The sequence below is a fragment of the Microcebus murinus genome, chromosome 10 (genome assembly GCF_040939455.1).
Source record: "Microcebus murinus isolate Inina chromosome 10, M.murinus_Inina_mat1.0, whole genome shotgun sequence".
Classification (NCBI taxonomy): domain Eukaryota; kingdom Metazoa; phylum Chordata; class Mammalia; order Primates; family Cheirogaleidae; genus Microcebus; species Microcebus murinus.
In genome coordinates, this window is record NC_134113.1 from 97,952,610 (window position 1) to 97,968,406 (window position 15,797).

The 15,797-nt window shown below is 50.5% G+C and overlaps 1 protein-coding gene across 3 annotated transcripts in view; it reads left to right on the forward strand.

Annotated features, from left to right (window-relative positions):
* The window catches only part of TSPAN11 (tetraspanin 11), a 66,612-nt gene that overhangs the window by 826 nt on the left and 49,989 nt on the right, over window positions 1-15,797 (forward strand). The window lies entirely within an intron of this gene.

The window sequence follows — 15,797 nt, forward strand, 5'->3', positions numbered from 1 at the left end:
GCGTGAGCCACCACGCCCGGCCTCTTTGTCCACTCTTAATTCCAGTAGCTGCTTCTTGTGACAGGCCCAGAGTTGTGGCGGTTAGAGGGTGACCAGCCTTGGCTGCGTTTCTCACACAAAATAGGGTTTGCTGGGTCCTGGCAGCTGCTGGGTCCGGTCTGTGTTCTCAGCGCTCTGTCTGCCCATGCAGGGTGTCCACCCCTTCCCTGAGCACGGCTGTGTTCTTTGTGGGAACATGGTGCTGCAGGCCCTGTCCCCTATGTTTGCCTGCCCACCCCTGCATGTGCAGCCGGGTGTGGAAGGTTCTGGGGTGTGTCATTTTCACCAGCCACATGTGTGGTCGGCTGGCAAGCTGGGCTGGGCAGGATAGCATCTTGACCTGGGTCGTGCCGCTGTGTGTGCAGGAACTAGTGCTCCAGAGGCCTCCAGTACGAGGCAGGTTTTGCGAGGGGGCTGAGTGGGAAAAAGAGGTATCTTCTGGAAAAACTCCTAAGTGCACTCTAGGGCATAGGGTGTGTGTAGCTGGAGGGTGGGGAGAGAGTGAGGGTGGCATCAGGCCAGGATGGACAGTCTGATTAATTTGCAGGCAGCTGGACTGCAGTGGAAAGCAGCAGTTGGGGTCTGGAGACCTGGGGCTGAATCAGAACTTAGGGTTGTCTCTGTGCCAGTAGCTCCCTGTGTTCCCTGGACAGGTCATCCGGGGCCCAGTGGCTTTACTTACAAAATGGGACTCCTAATAACTGCCAGGGGCCGTTGGTTACTGCCTGAAAGTGCCTGGACGGCAGGAAGGCTCCTAGGGCGAGGGGCACCGCCAGGCCGCAGGTGCCTAGCTGATGGTCTGGGGAGGGCTTTGGTGGCCTGCAGCTGTTGGTTTGTGAGTAGTAGAGGGAACCATTGCGTGCTGCTTCCCGTGACATTCAGTGTAATAGGAGTGTCTGCCTAGAGCCCGTGTTTGGACTCTTGGTGTATAAAATACATACGGGTCTGTGTGGTCTCTCATAGTTTTTGTGCGAATGGCTTCTGGAGCACAAGAGGAAAGCTGGCTGTCATGGTCTAAAGACCCTAGAGCACCACGGCCTTCCAGAGAGCCTTTGTCCAGATGAACCCGGGGGCTAACACTCACCACGGCACTTCTATCTGAGTGCCCCCAAATGAGGCGGCAAGGAGCACTTCCCGCCATTTGTGCTACGGAGCAGAAGCAGCTTTCCCAGCCCAGGTCACAGGTGTGGGATGTCAACCGCAGGGTTCTGTCTGTTAGGTTATACACCCTGGCCAACCCTTGCCTGGGCGGAGGAGGAGAGGCGGGTACCAAGAGTCTTGCATGAGGTAGTTTGTCCACCCTTGGATCTCACCTGTCACAGAAATGTCTTCTTATATTGTAGCTGTTCAGTAATGTTTGCTAAAGGACAGAGTCCTGGGTGGGGGCTGCTGGAAACCCAGGGTCAGGCCCTGGCTCGGCTCCCTGCCCACTGTGTCCTGGGGAAGGTCACTCTACCTCTTTGGGTCTGCTTCCTCTACGGTCCGAATCAGGGCACCTTTCCAGATTAGCCTTCTGATCTCAGCTCGTGTTTCACTTCCCCAGAGGGGCCATTCCTGATTTCCCAAAAGTAGCCACCTCCCAGCCATCGTCACATCATCGCCCTGATCTGGACCCTGATTCCTCCCTAGACCCTGCCACCATCTGAACTATCCTTGCTGTCTCCTACTACAGAGCAAGCTGGGAGAAGGGTGGACTGCCTCGTCCTGTTACCTGCTGGCTCACTGGCGCCTCGCCGTAGCAGGTGCTCAGGAAACACTGTTGCGTGAGTGGACGCATGTGTTCCGAACTGTGCTCCTAGGAGCTTTCAAGGCAAAGAGGGCCCTGCGACTCTCACACTGCCTGCCCCGGGGCTAATCTAACTACCTTACATGTTGGCTTCCTGGGAGGATTTCCTTTGAAGAAGCATTCTTCCCCTAAAATAAAACTAGAAAACGATTGTACCAGAAGACTTAGAGGGGTCTTTTCAACTCCAAGTGGAAATAACAGTACTGTAACTGGAAGCAATGCACTCGTGGTCGTCAGTGAGGACCGTGGGCTGCGATTCAGGCACCCAAAGTGGTTATTCCACCAATCTTTCTGCTTGGCCATGGAATTCATCCTGTGGCTATTTTTATGCAACTGGTTCGATTTCCTGAACTTTTAGTTGGAGTTAATATGATTTTGCACACAATACAGCAACAAAGGGGCATGTGGGCGCTCTGATCCGTGTGAGAGACAGGCCCCAGACTGAGAGGAAACTTCGAACATCCGCAAGGTGGATGAGCCACATGCTGATACTTGAGAGCTGCCTATCTGGGGTGACTGTGTCTGTCTTCATCCTCCCCTGGGCGTGTCACCTGGCAAAGTGCTCAGACGTGCTTCATCCCCAGTAGGTGCCGACTCAGCATTGTTTTTCTCGGGAAGTTGCAGTGCCAGGAGCTCTGCTCTCTGAGCGATTTCTGAGCCTAGAGGACAGCCGCGTTGGCGGAGTGGCCTGACCTTTTACAGCAGCCACACTTCCCAGGGTTTCCAAGCTCGCCTCCATGCTAAACATCCTCTCATGTTGTCTCTTCCTGAAAATACTGTTGCAAATGGCAGTGCAACTGCTATGTCCAACACCATGCCCAGGGTTAGGGGCACAGAATCTAGATTCACCACTCCGTTTTCTAAGCCCCACGGGAGGGACATAAATGGCCATACCCACAGGGAGAAGGCTTTCATTGTTTTGCTTAGATGGTTTATTTAGGTAGGTTGTTGAGGGAGATTATGGTAGACAGCTGGAACCCTCCATTCCTTTTGACTGTTGACCTGGCTTCTTCTATCCACTCCCGTGCTGGCTGGCTCTTGCGGCCTCCTGGATTCATAGGTTTATGTTCATAAAACAGCACACCTGGTGCAGGTGGAGTTGGGGAGGGGCCCAAATGTGCAATGTGCGCACATGGACTAAGGGCCTGCTCTGAGCCTCGAACCTCCAGCCCTAGGAAGTACAGAAGGACCCAGCCCCAACCCCTAAGCGATAGTTGTTGAGGAGATTAAACTCACCCCCAGCAAGAGATGAGAAAACAGCTGTGTGCAAACTGAGTGGACTCAGCCCAGCCACAGCAGGAGCCCAGAGGAGGGAAGGGAGTGCGGGCAGGCAGAGGCCGCAGAAGAGCAATGTTGCACTGCTGGTCCCCTGGTCCGTTTGGGGGCAGCAAGTAGGGTGCCCCCTTGATGGCAGTAGCAGGTATCCCCAGGGCCTCTCAACCTCATCCCGACTCAGGGATCCTTTTCTCTCTCTTTTTTAAACACAGGCTTTTTGATTGGAAAGATTTTTGTCAGCCAAACTTCAATATAAATGAGAATTTGTTTCTTGATCTTAAAAAATTAATGAAAGATCATATACCTGATGGTTTGATTTTACTATCTGGTGTCCACCTTTCTGCTTATATCATTTTGGGTCATTCACTAACAGATTCTAGTGTGTTCTTAAAGGCTCAGAAGAGAAAAGAACGAAGGACAGAGTTGGGCTGGTGGTGTCCAGTCTGAGGTCTGGAAAAGACTGGAAAAAATTGCCTTATCCTATTCAGTCACGTAGCTGGTGTGGCAGGTAGAGTGTGACGCCCTTCGGGCAGGTAAAAGTGCAAGTCTCTGTAAGCATCCTGAAATGTTACGAAGAGACTTCTCTCTCAGAGCTGCCTTTGCTAGGCAAGTACGAGGGTTTTGGCATTTGGAAACCACTGTCCTATGGTCTGGTTTTAGAATGACAGTCCTCGTCAGTACTTGAGGGTGGACTTATGTTTATTGACTTTGTACCCATAGCAACTAGCACAAAGCTTGGCAAACAGTAGGCATTCAGTACATGTGCATTGAATGGACATTTCAGGAAGGAGTTCCTCAGTCATTGTTACATTGTGCAATGCCAGGACAAATATATGAGCACTTGGTGCATATGTAGAATTACCAAAATTACACAATTCCTATTTCGTAGCCCATATATGCACATGTATTTTGTTATCAGGACAGTGGAGATGCCGCACAAAACTAACTCAGCTGTTTTTTACTTCACTTCTTGCTGCACACACATTCCACCAACATCTGCCTTCAGCCTACTGATAAGTTAGGATGGACTAAAGGGCTATGCATGGCCCTGTCTTTGTTTCTTCTCTGTTAATAATTTTTAGTGTAAGGAATTGCCTAATGCGGAGTAACAAAATAAGAGAGGATATCATATTGCAGAGCTCCTCGGTTGTTCATGTTTTTTAGAATGTGTAACTTTCTTTCTGCATTTGAGCCACGTTCTGGTTCCAACAGAGAGCATGGCCTCTAGGGTCTGTCAGTGACCCAATTGCTCTGTCCAGACAGCCCGTTGCCCTGGACTCACTCCCAGGCTCTGACACAACCCACGCGTGTGGGTTGCTGGAATTCCCTGCTCGTGGGCATCATGGTGGTGGTATCTTCTCTGCTCATGTTCATGTTCCCCTCCCGCCTTAGGCTTTAATTATAAAATACAAGTTCAAAGGTAAAATTGCTAAGAATTTCAAGATGCCAATGGCAGGGCATTAAACCACACACAGAGCCCTTCTGAATGCAAGGCACTGTGAGCCTGTACAGCTTGCATGCCCATGAAGCCAGCCCAGTCTCAATCCTTCGTCTCCCTTTTTGGTAACCTTTTTGGACGGTGGCACAGTTGGAGCAGAGCAAATCCTTTTAACGGTGGGCCATTCAAGCGCCCTAGGATTAGAGTTAGCTCATGTGTCTTTGGAAAATGGTGGAGGCTTCCATTCTGACATCCAGGTCTCTACCCTTCTACTACCTTGACATCATTTCAGCTTTTAAGAGTCAGCTCAGGTGGTTTACCAACAGATTCTAGTGTGTTTGAAGTGCTCAGACGAAAGGAAGAAAGGCTAAGAGTAGAGGTGGGTATTGTCCATCTTGTCCAAGGTTTGGAATAGACCGAAAAGCTCTCAAGTCCATTCAAAGATACTCCCTGGCTGTTTGTGGCATGATCATTTTTATACTAAAGCCAAGCAGATAGACTGGGAAGACAGAGGGGAGGGAATAGCTTAGTTATCAAAGGAGTGCTTTTGGGTAGGAGAAAAGAGAGCATGTGAGCAGGTGCCAGGTAACTCCACATTTTGGGATGCTTTTTGCACTCACAGAGGCTTAGGGAGCTAGGCTTCCAGAAGAAAGAAGCTCCTCTCTGTGTGGGGAGAAAGGGGGAGATGGGAAATCAGGACTAGAAGCACTGGGAGAGGATGAAATACCAGAAAGGCAATTAACACGTTCTGACAGCACTGAACAGATAGCCAAGGGCTTTTAACTCAGCTGGAGACATTAAAGTTCCATGCAGGTACTAACTAGGAAACAAGTACCAGTAGAGTAACTGGCAAGGGGTAGGGGGATAGAAGGACACCTGTCCCTCTTTTTTTAATGCAGAAAGGAGAACTAGGTTAGAAAAAGCAGTGATAGGTAATAACACTACAAGTTTAGCAAGGAGAAGCCACGTTCACATTGCACCTTTAATTCCCTTAAATTGGTCTGCATTCTGCCTTAGTTTTAATTTATTGTATGAATAATGCTAGTTGTGAGTGGCTGTTTGATAGATGAATGACTGGCTGATCCAGCTTCTCTAGGGGTCCACAAACTGGTTTTTGCATTATGACCTGTAAACTAAGAATGAGTTTTACATGCTTAAAGATTTGAAACAAAAGAACAAAGAAAGATATGCAACAGAGGCTGTGCGTGTGTGGCCCACAAAGCCTGAAGTATTTACTACTTGGTCCTTTACAGAAAAAGTTTGCTGACGCCTAATCTATCCAGCCTTAGCCTGGGATGTTCAATAGCAAAGTGAACCCAATGCACTGAGCACTCACTGCTCTCTGAGTGCCAGCCTCTGGGATCTCACTTTAATTCTCCTGGGGGACAGCCTGGGAATTGATTGTTTTTTAATTTCTCAGGTGGTTCTAGTAGACATCTGAGGTTGAAATGCACTGTCCCCAGACAGTGGTTCTCAGAGTGAGGTCTGGACCTAGTAGCATCAGCGTGCCCCGGTTTGTAGGAAATGCAAAATCTGAGCCCCCACCCCAGATCTGCTGAGTCGGAGACTCTCCTTAGCAACCTGCCAGACTGCGTCCAGGGTGATTCTGAACTGCAAGTGTGAGAACACTATGCTGAGGCTTGGCCTTTCAAACCAACACGTGGGGGAGGCTCAAGGCGCAAAGGGAAAAGCGGAAGCTGCCAAGGGGGAACCAAAAGGACCGAGGCCCAGGGAGGCGAAGTGAGCTGCAGGGCCACCAACGATGATAACGAGTTGCTCCCTAAACACATTGTCATTATAATAATTTTAGCTTCGAGCTCTGTTTTTCATTACTACATATATATTTCTGTTGTAATGTTAGTAGCTTAAATTACAAAAGGTCCCCATTTGGGATTTAAACATAACTTCTGAACTGTCTTGAAATAATTTAAATAAATATTATATATGCCTGGGAAGTAGGAAAGTTGCACTGCCGACTTTCACCCTATAACTGACAGGGGAATGCTGTTCTGCCCCCCCTCCCTCTCTAAGGAGGACAGATTCCCACAGGGGACTCTGCCCTAATTTCCTGCCCTCCAATGATATAGCCTGTGGGCAGTTATAAGAAAGTAATGGGAATCTCACCGGAGGCCTACTATGTGCCAGGCATCCTGTGAGGTTTTAACAAAGGTTATCTCCTGTAATCCTTACAGCCTTATGAAGTCAATGTTATTAACCCCATTTTATATTGTGAATGTTGAGGCGCAGAGAGGTTGAAGACCTTCCCCAAATCCTACAACTGATACATGACAGAGCTGAGATTCAAACCCAGAGGGGTCTGGCCTCAAAACTGGTGGGAGTAGAGGGGGGAAGTCTGCCCATGACCAGGCATGATATGGCATTTCAATAAACGTAAACTGGTTTATGAGTTTATGAACTTGCAAAGGGATCGTTCCTGCTCCTCCAAGTCTTGCCCATTTTTTGTGTGCCCTGGGCAGGAAATGAGCCCACACTGGTTGAAGGTGATATTGCTCATGTGCCCATGCTAGAACCAATTCTAGGACCAGAGGCACATGAGGCAACAAGAGGTAAAGATTCCATCCAGGTTGTCTAGAATGCAGTTGTGGCCAACAGAGCTGACTGGGTCCTTAAATCATTCCTTACTTTTGGAAATTAGCAGCCAGGGTGACATATAAATATTGCATGTCACCATCCCCATCAATAATAATGAAGCATCCTTTTAGAGGTCTTCACATCTCCAAAGCGCTGTGTGCTCATTAGCTCGAGATGTCCCAGTATTATTAGCCTTGGTTACAACCTGAGGCTGGGGAAGCTTAGTGGTCATGACCGTCATGGGCAGCCCTGTAAGCCTACAATCCCCCAACCTGGAGCGCTGAGCTCCAAAACCAGCAACAGGGGTTTGAACCCCTGCTCTTCTAGGACTAGATCAACCTGAGAATGGAGAAACGACATCTGCCCTCTGGGTCTCTCCAGCCAAAATCTGGGCACGGGCTGATTTCTAAGGTACCTTCTCCTCCTGGGACATGCAGGCAGCTTTTTAAACCTTGAAAATAATGGGCAGTGATGATGGGGTGATTATGTATTAATAGTTAGTTACTTGATGAGGGAGCCAATTTGAGCAATATCTAGGGTGTTCTGATGCCAAGTCCATTTCTATACATCCTCCCTGAAGAACTCACGCAACTAAAATTCTTCCTTCTTTTGGATAGAATTAGGGTAACAGTGTGGGGGATGTTGGTTAGCTGCCATGCAAGTACATTATTTTCTTGCCCAGAAAGGTCAAGTATCTTTTAAAAAGACAAGTATCTGTGTAGTTGGCTCTACTGCAAGAAGAAGATTCTAATACTCTCTGAAGGGGTTTGTAAGTCCTTAGAAAGAATGTTTTCACAGATCTAAGATGGAGAAACATGGCTTATTTATCAGGGAGCTTAACAGCTTCCAAGCTCTCTTCAACAAATTACGTCACCTTCTGGACTTAAGACCTAACAGATTTACATCCAAGTCCCCAAGTGAACATTGGCATTTAAATTTGGATGCACAAGTGTTCTCTCCTCACCCTGATCACACAGGTTGATCAGTCAGGGTGGTGGAGGAGAAGCAAGCTGGGCCAGGAGTCGGACACCTGGGAGACCTGGCCTCCAGCTCCAGCTCCACCTCCAGCAGTGCTCTGGGGCCCGCCGGGCCTCGGAGCCTATGCCGGAGACATGGCCCTTGCCCTGGGAGTTGATAGTTAAGGCCTTGTCTGTGTCTACTCAAAAAAAGAAGGGTGGAACATCAGTGGTTCTTAATCTTTTTTGTGTGAGGGAGTCATAAACCCCTTTGGAGATCTACTGAAACCTCTGGAACCCCAGCACATAAATGGTAAAATTTTTCATACAATTTCAGGGCCCCTAAGTTATAACTCCCTGGAAGGAATGATCTTTTAGGTTTACTACTAAGCCATGGCATACTGTTCTGGAGACTTATTTTGAAAGCAAATGAGAAATTGTACAAATCCCCCTGTCTGGGAAAGGAGATGAGTTTTTAAGTCATTTAGGCTTTTTTTTTTTTTTCAATTCCTGCCACCTGCCCAGGAATGTCTGTGCCTTTCTGATTCCCAGCGAGCAGGTTGCAAATATACGTAAGCATGAAATGATGTCTGCCACAGTGAAGGCTTTTGTGGGAGAGCCACCCCTTCTACCCCAAGGCAAACTCCCTTCCAGCCTAGCTGGTCCCTGCCAGAGCCACAGAAGGTACCAACTGCCATCCTGTGCTGGGTGCCACTGCTTCTATGCTGGGGAGGGGCAGTTGCATGTCCACCCAGCGCTTACTGAATTCAGACTCAGCCTCGGCCATCACTGTCACTATCTCAGCGATCCTCACCCTCTTAGCCCCACTGGGCAGGGGACACTGGCTCAGGTAGGTTAGATGACACCTACCCAAGGCCCTACAGCCAGTGAAGGTGACATTAATTTTCCCCCCATGTATGTGACAGCCCACCCCTCAAACCAAACATCAGAGACCCAGGCTCATGTGTATGTTCACTCTTCCAGCTCCCTCTTCCTGGCACCGGGCAGGGTGGGGGGAGAAAAGCTGCCCCGCTCCCCCCCCCCCCCGCCTATACTCAGGACCGTGCAGAAGCCGCCCCTAGAGGACCTCTTCCCTAGGCTTATGGGTGTCCTCTGCAGGCTCCAACCAGCACCGTTTCCCAACCAGCTCCCATAAATTGTCAAGCAAATGGTAGCTGCAGCTATGGACCTGGGGGGCAGCTCTGGGGACCCCGCCCTGGGGGAGAGCAGCGGTGTAGTTGGGCCCTGCGTCAAGCCTGGTAGTGAGGCTTTGGTTCAGACTGAGTCTGAGAGCCAGGATCATTGTTGATTTGGGGCCTGGAGTGCCTTCCATCCTCTAGACTGCTCGGCTGCTCCACACCTCACACGCAGCAGCGAACACTCGCCCTGCCCCCGCCCCCTGCGGAGATGCCCGTAGGCCTCCGGCTCTAGTCTGAGTCCTAATCCAAGCCTGGAGGCCCACTGGGCCTGGAGTGTCCGTGTCTGCCCGGCTCCCTGGGGGACGGTGGATGCCGGATACTCACCCGGCCTTCGGGCCTTCTTGAATTTCTGCAGAGCACCAGCCCCCAGGGGGCCGCTGGCCGGACCAGCCATGGCTGGGCAGCAGGGTAGGGAGACCTGCTTCATAGGCTTCAGTCTGGACTCTGCACCTGAGGGCAGAGTGAACCGACCCGATACAGCCTTCCGCGCTGGACCTGTCTGTCGTCGGCAGCGGTGCCGGCCTTGCTGTCGTCACACGGACTCAGACCACAAGTCCTGGGCGCAGGCTCCAAAGAGCTGATCGAGGCTCTGTTTCCCTGGGCTGAGTATGGGGTCCAGAAAGCTATGTCAATGGTGTGAGTCCGCACGTGCTGGAGAGGCCTTAGGGCCTCAGCAAGTAGGAGCTGGATGCTGATCAGGGAAGCCCGGTGCAGCGACAGAACCTGGAAAGCAGCCTAGGACACGCTCCTGAGGGCCAGGCCCCAGGAGCCTGAGCAGGACGGCACCAGGGCGTCTCCAGGCCCTGCAGAGCAGTGTAGGGAGTGGGCCGGCAGGGGCTTGTATTCCAGACAGGGCTGCATGTCCTTGAGTGAGTTTGCTTATCTCTGAAGTACCTGCCTTTTAGTTAACGTGAGGACTACTCACAGGCTACATTCTCATCCCTGTCATTGGAGCAAGTACCAGGGAGCTGAAGCCTGGAGCGGCAGACACAGCAGGCTGCCCTGGCTCCTACCTTTTCCTGGGGGACAGGGTGCCACTTCCTTGCAGCATATGCCATATCCAAAACACAGGGTGGGGCTGTGGAGGACAGGTTAGCAGGGCCTCAATACGTTAGACACAGAATCACCACATGACCTAGCAATTCCACTCCTCAGTGTTACCCAAAGAAGTTCAAAACAGGTGTCCACACAAAAACTTGTGTATGAATGTTCATGGCAGCTTCATTCACAGTAGCCCAAAGATGGAAACGGCTGAAATGTCTGTGAGCAGATGAGTGGGTAAGCAAAGGTGGTCTGTGCATGCAGTGAGGGGCTGATCCACGCTACAGCATGCATGAGCCTTGGAAGCGCTGTGCTGAGTGAGAGGGGCCAGAGGCCGAAGACCGTACACTCTGTCATTCTGTTGGTGTGAAGTATTAAGAACAGGCAAATCCATAGAGGTGGGAAGCAGATAAGCACTTTCCAGGAGCTGGGGGGAGGGGAATGAGGGGTGATGGCTTAATGGGCTTGGGGTGATGAAAGAGTTTGAAGCAAGATGGTGGTGGGGTTGCCCAACACTGGGAATGTACTTAATGGCATTGAATCGTACACTTTAAAATGGTTGTAATGGTAACTTATGTTATGTGTATTTTATCACAATAAAAGATAAAAGAAAGAAATGGGGTAGGGTTGGGGTCAGGCGGAGGTCAGCAGAAGCTGAACTGTCTGTAAAGTGAAGGGCTTCTCAGAGGTCACTTGCAGCTCTAAACGTGTCTAGTGGGTGTGTGATATGGTCCTAGCTCTCCCCTTGCTCATTTTGACCATAAATAAGTGTGGGGTGACATTGTGCAACTGAAGAATGAGAAAGCTGGCAGCCGTCACTGGTCTCACAGAGTGCTAGCGCTGAGTTTCTTTGCGGTGCCGGCTTTGGGGTGGGTGGGGGAGGGGAGACGGTGGTCGGAGGAGCTTAAATGAAGCGGGAGGGCTCAACACACCCCTTCAACCAGAAAGGCTCCACCTTATCTGTTTTATATGTTGAGGTTCTACATAAAAATTTGTTTGGAGGAATCTCCTGCTAGAACACTAACACTCTCATCTTACAGATAAAGAAACTGAGGCACAGGGTGGGTGCTGACTTGCCCAGGTGCAGGCAAGGAGAAGGAGAACTCCTGAATCTAGACCCCCAGCCATGTGGTGCGGCTTTGCAAACACCGCTGTCAATGGACAGCCCCGCATCGCTGCGGCAGTGCCCTTCTGTGGGTGCTCACGGGGCACGGGGCTTCCCTGGGCCCCTGCGCCACCCCCCCGGGATCCAGGCACAGCCTGGCCCCAACCACATTCTCCCCACTCGGGGTGATGAGCAGGCGGCTTCCACCCGGACGGGCCTCAGACAATTGTCTCCTCACGGGGGAAGGAAAGAGTAGCTCTTTCTCTGTGGAAATCGTAGATCCATTCATTCAAGAAGATGGGGGAAATTATAATATAAGTCCTTCTCTGAGTGTGGGAAAAGTTCTAGACTGCATTCTTCACTACAATTAAGCTGATGTTTGAGGGAGCCGTAAGTATATTAGGCAATGCATTGTTCTTTTTGAAAGGTCTTTTTGAGACCCAGTGTGTCAAAATTAAAACCCTGTGCTCTTAGTGCAGAGAGGCAGGATTTTCCTGGGTGGGCTGCAGGCTTTACTTCTCACGATCCTGCCCCTCCTCCTCTAGCTGGCTCCACCCCTGCAGTTTTGGAGCCTGGGCCAGCTGACCTGGTCTGCCCTGGGTGGGGCCGGACAGCCCTTGACTTTTCTCTGCTGTGGTCTTACAGAACCACAGGAGAACGACTAACACGTGCCAGATTCTCTCTTCAGGGAACTGGGCTCTTCAGTGTGTTTTTAGGGTTCCTTTAAATGAATGCTCATCGCCCAGCCCCAGACTTGTTGTATAATTCACTAAGTCATTTCAGTGTCTTTAGCTTAACCTCAAAAGTCGGGACTCTAATTCTCAGTCCTGGGATCAGAAAGTCCAGTGGCTCCCTATTACTTACAAAATAAAATCCAAAATCTTGAGCCTGGCATACACCTTCTCCATCGCTGTCTGTGCCGAATTCCTGCTCATCGTTTACAGCTCATGCCCATACCTAGTTCCCTCTTCAGCACTCCTGTATACATTTTTTCTCCGTGAACTCCGTACACAGTGTTAAAGTGATGGTGATGTGTCTGTCTCCCCAGCTGTGAGCTCTTTGAGATCAGGGACAGCTTCGTTCATTCTCTTCTCTTTTTCTGTTTTTAGAGACGAGGTCTCACTTTGTTGCCCAGGCTACACTTGAACTCCTAGGCTCAAGCGATCCTGCCATTTCAGCCTTCCAGGTGGCCGGAACTACACAGGCGTGCACCCAACACTTCTCTTTTCTTCCTCCTTTTTTTTTTCTGGGATCTCCAGCACCTAGCACATTGTATGCCTCATAGTGAGGCCTCAGGTGTTCAATGAATTAATAGATAAATTAACCAGTTAATCTTGGGGGCGGGGGGAGGAACAGATACATCAACTACCAACCAGAGCACTGCACTGATGAGTGAGGAGGGGCCTAAGACAGGCAGCAGCAGTGAGAAGAAAGGAATGGCAGGAATGGGCGGATCCGCAGGGTGTTCTTGGACAGCTGCAGTAGGGGCCGCCTTGGTGAAGCGGCGAGTGTTGGGGTGGAGAGTGGTGACACTGAGAAAGAGGGAGGAGCACTGCATGGGGACGGAGTGCACCGGGGCCGGGAACACAACGGCAAGCTGCGGGGAAGATGCTGACTCGGTATTCATTGTGCGCTGGGTACCAGGGCGCTGCAGCCATGGGGTGAGCCCACGCTCGGCAGGCTCTTGAGAGTCATTGGCTTATTGGAGGTACATGGAGTTGGCAGGAAGAGGGGTGGCAAAGGAGAGACAAGAATGTCCCCACCTCACCCTGGTGGAAGTGCCAGCCTCAGGGGCGAGCCAAGAAGAGGAGCAGTTGATGACGCAGAGGAAGAGAGCACAAAGTCAGAGTCTCGGTAGCCGTGACGTTCAGGTTAAGGCAAATTGGAGACGCAGGAGAAGAATCAGGCGCGAGTGGTACCATGAAACAAGCAGTGGGGAGAGAGCTTCGAAAGGAAGGTGTGATCAGGGTTTCAGATTCAGCAGAAGTGAAGCAGGAGGAGGTTTGAAAAGCCAGCTTTGGCTTTGGCAGTTAGAAGTGACTTCGGATGAGGAGAGTGGTGGAGGAGGTCAGACAGTCGTGGGGCACAGGATGACTGGATGAGGAAGTGAAGCTGCAGAGGAAGAAAGATCTGGCAGTAACTTCAGAGGGAGACAGGATCCAGGAAAATGTGGGTGACTTGAGAAACAGTATGCATCGTGATTAGGTTGAGCTTTGGAATCTTACAGCTGAGATGGCATCCTGGCTCTGTACACTAGTCTGATTAAGGGCTAATTTGTTGCTCCTAGAGGTGGAGCTAGAATAGGCTTGTTTTTTTCTTCTTTTTTGAGAGGGGCATTCATAGAGTTGGAGGAGACTCTGACTTCCAGGAATATGATTCTGTTAGAGCAAAGACTGAGCTGCTGTGTCAGACACCCAAGCACAGTGGCTTAAAGAACAAAGCAGTTTTTTCATTTTCTCTCATGTACCAGTCCAGGGAGGCAAGCTGTTCTGCTCCACAGAGTCATACAGGGATCCAGGCTCATGCCATCTTGTTTCTCTTCCATCCGCAAGGGTCTGGGACAACACTGTAGGACCAAGTGTGTGGTCTCAAAGTGTGTTATTCCCCAGACCAGCAACATCAACATCACTTGGAAACTTGTGAGAAATATAAATTCTCAGGCACTGACCCAGAATTACTCAATCACAGTCTCCAGGGGTGGGGCAAGCACTCTGTTTTTGAAAGCTCTCCAGCTGATTCTAACGTGCCCTTAAGTTTAAGGACTATTGCTGTGAGGTGGTGTCCTTCCTGCGTGGTTGAAGCTGGCTTCCAGACACATCTGCGTCCCAGCTCTCAGGAAGGGGAAGAGTATGTCAATGTGCAAGGGCAGTGTTTTAAGATCCAGGCCTGGAGTGGTGCTTCCACGCATGTCACCTTGTCAAGAACTACTATGTGGCTGACCTAGCTGCTTGGAGGGCTGGGAAATATAGTCACTGGGTAGGTGGCCACACACCCAGCTGCAGCTCCATTATAATGAAATAAGAGGAGAGCAACTTTGGGGAGACCACTGGCAGTCTTGATTACCTTATGAATCAAACTTAAGTTTAATGTCATCTCCCATCCTCTGGAAGAAAGGGGAGGATATCTACCTACTGATTGCAGTTAAGACTTACATGTTAGTGCAATGCACACCGTCTGGGGGATGGACATGCTTGAAGCTCTGACTTGAGGGGGGAGGGGAGGCAAGGGCAATGTACATAACCTTAACGTTTGTACCCCCATAATATGCTGAAATTAAAAAAAAGACTTACATGTTTAAAGGGACCCATGTGTTTTTTGGGCCAGGTGTACCAGCTCCCAAATGTCCACCCTCACTGGACTTGAGCAGCCCAACCCTTAGACACCTGCCTTACCTGCTCATCCACTATATACTGCACTGCCCTGTCCCTGGTTGGCAACTTCCAATAAAAGTCAGGATTTCACCCAGCTGGCCCCATCAAAAGGAAGACACCCAGGCTTGGCAGGGAAAGATGGGTAGTAAGGAAGAGTGCTGGTCTACTGAAAATGAGAGCTAGAAGGAAGATGCACAGCTTGTCAAATGAGCAGCTGGGCACTTGCAAGGCAGTTGTGTACACCTGCACAGACTGTGCACTGCACAATTCCAGGGCAGGCATTCACATGCACCGTGATGTGTATAGCTCCCCCTGGAGCTGGGTGATGCGGCTGCCTGTCTGTGTCTCAGCCACATCTCACCCTCTGCTGAACCCCAACATCCTGGGCTCTTGGGCTTTCCTGCTGCCACTGCTCTTTGCCTTACAGATCCTGAGCTCACCCTGAATGGGTCACCCCGGAAACCTCCATCCTTGCTCTGAGCAGCTTCTCAAGTGGTAGCTCAGTGCTCCAAGGACAGTCTGGACAGAGAAATCGATTCTGGATGCGGGTGGCTTTTCTTTCCACCTCAAAGCCTTTCCATCTGAAAGCCCAAACCTGAGTGTCCTCAACTTTGACATCAGTAACAGCTGGGCTTATTCCCGAGTCTGTCGGAGGAGCCTTAGCCTCCTCGTCTATAAAATAGAGGTGAAGGCACCTGCCTCACTGAGTTATGAGACAATTAAATGAGAAATCTGGCCCAGATGCAGGCCCCTACCACTATTTATGGCCGAGGCTGCAGGGAGCTGGGGTTTCAAACTACTGGGCAGTGTCTGGGGGAGGTGTGGGGAACCAGAGATGGCTTCTCGGGGCCCTAAAACACCTGTCTCCATGGCTAAGAAGTCATACGTTTTTGAAGCAGAGGCAGGACGACCTGCCTTCCTTGGATCTGGCATTGTTTCTTTAATGAGCTACTTTCAGAGCCAACACATGAGGTGCTCGGGCTGGAACAGCTCTG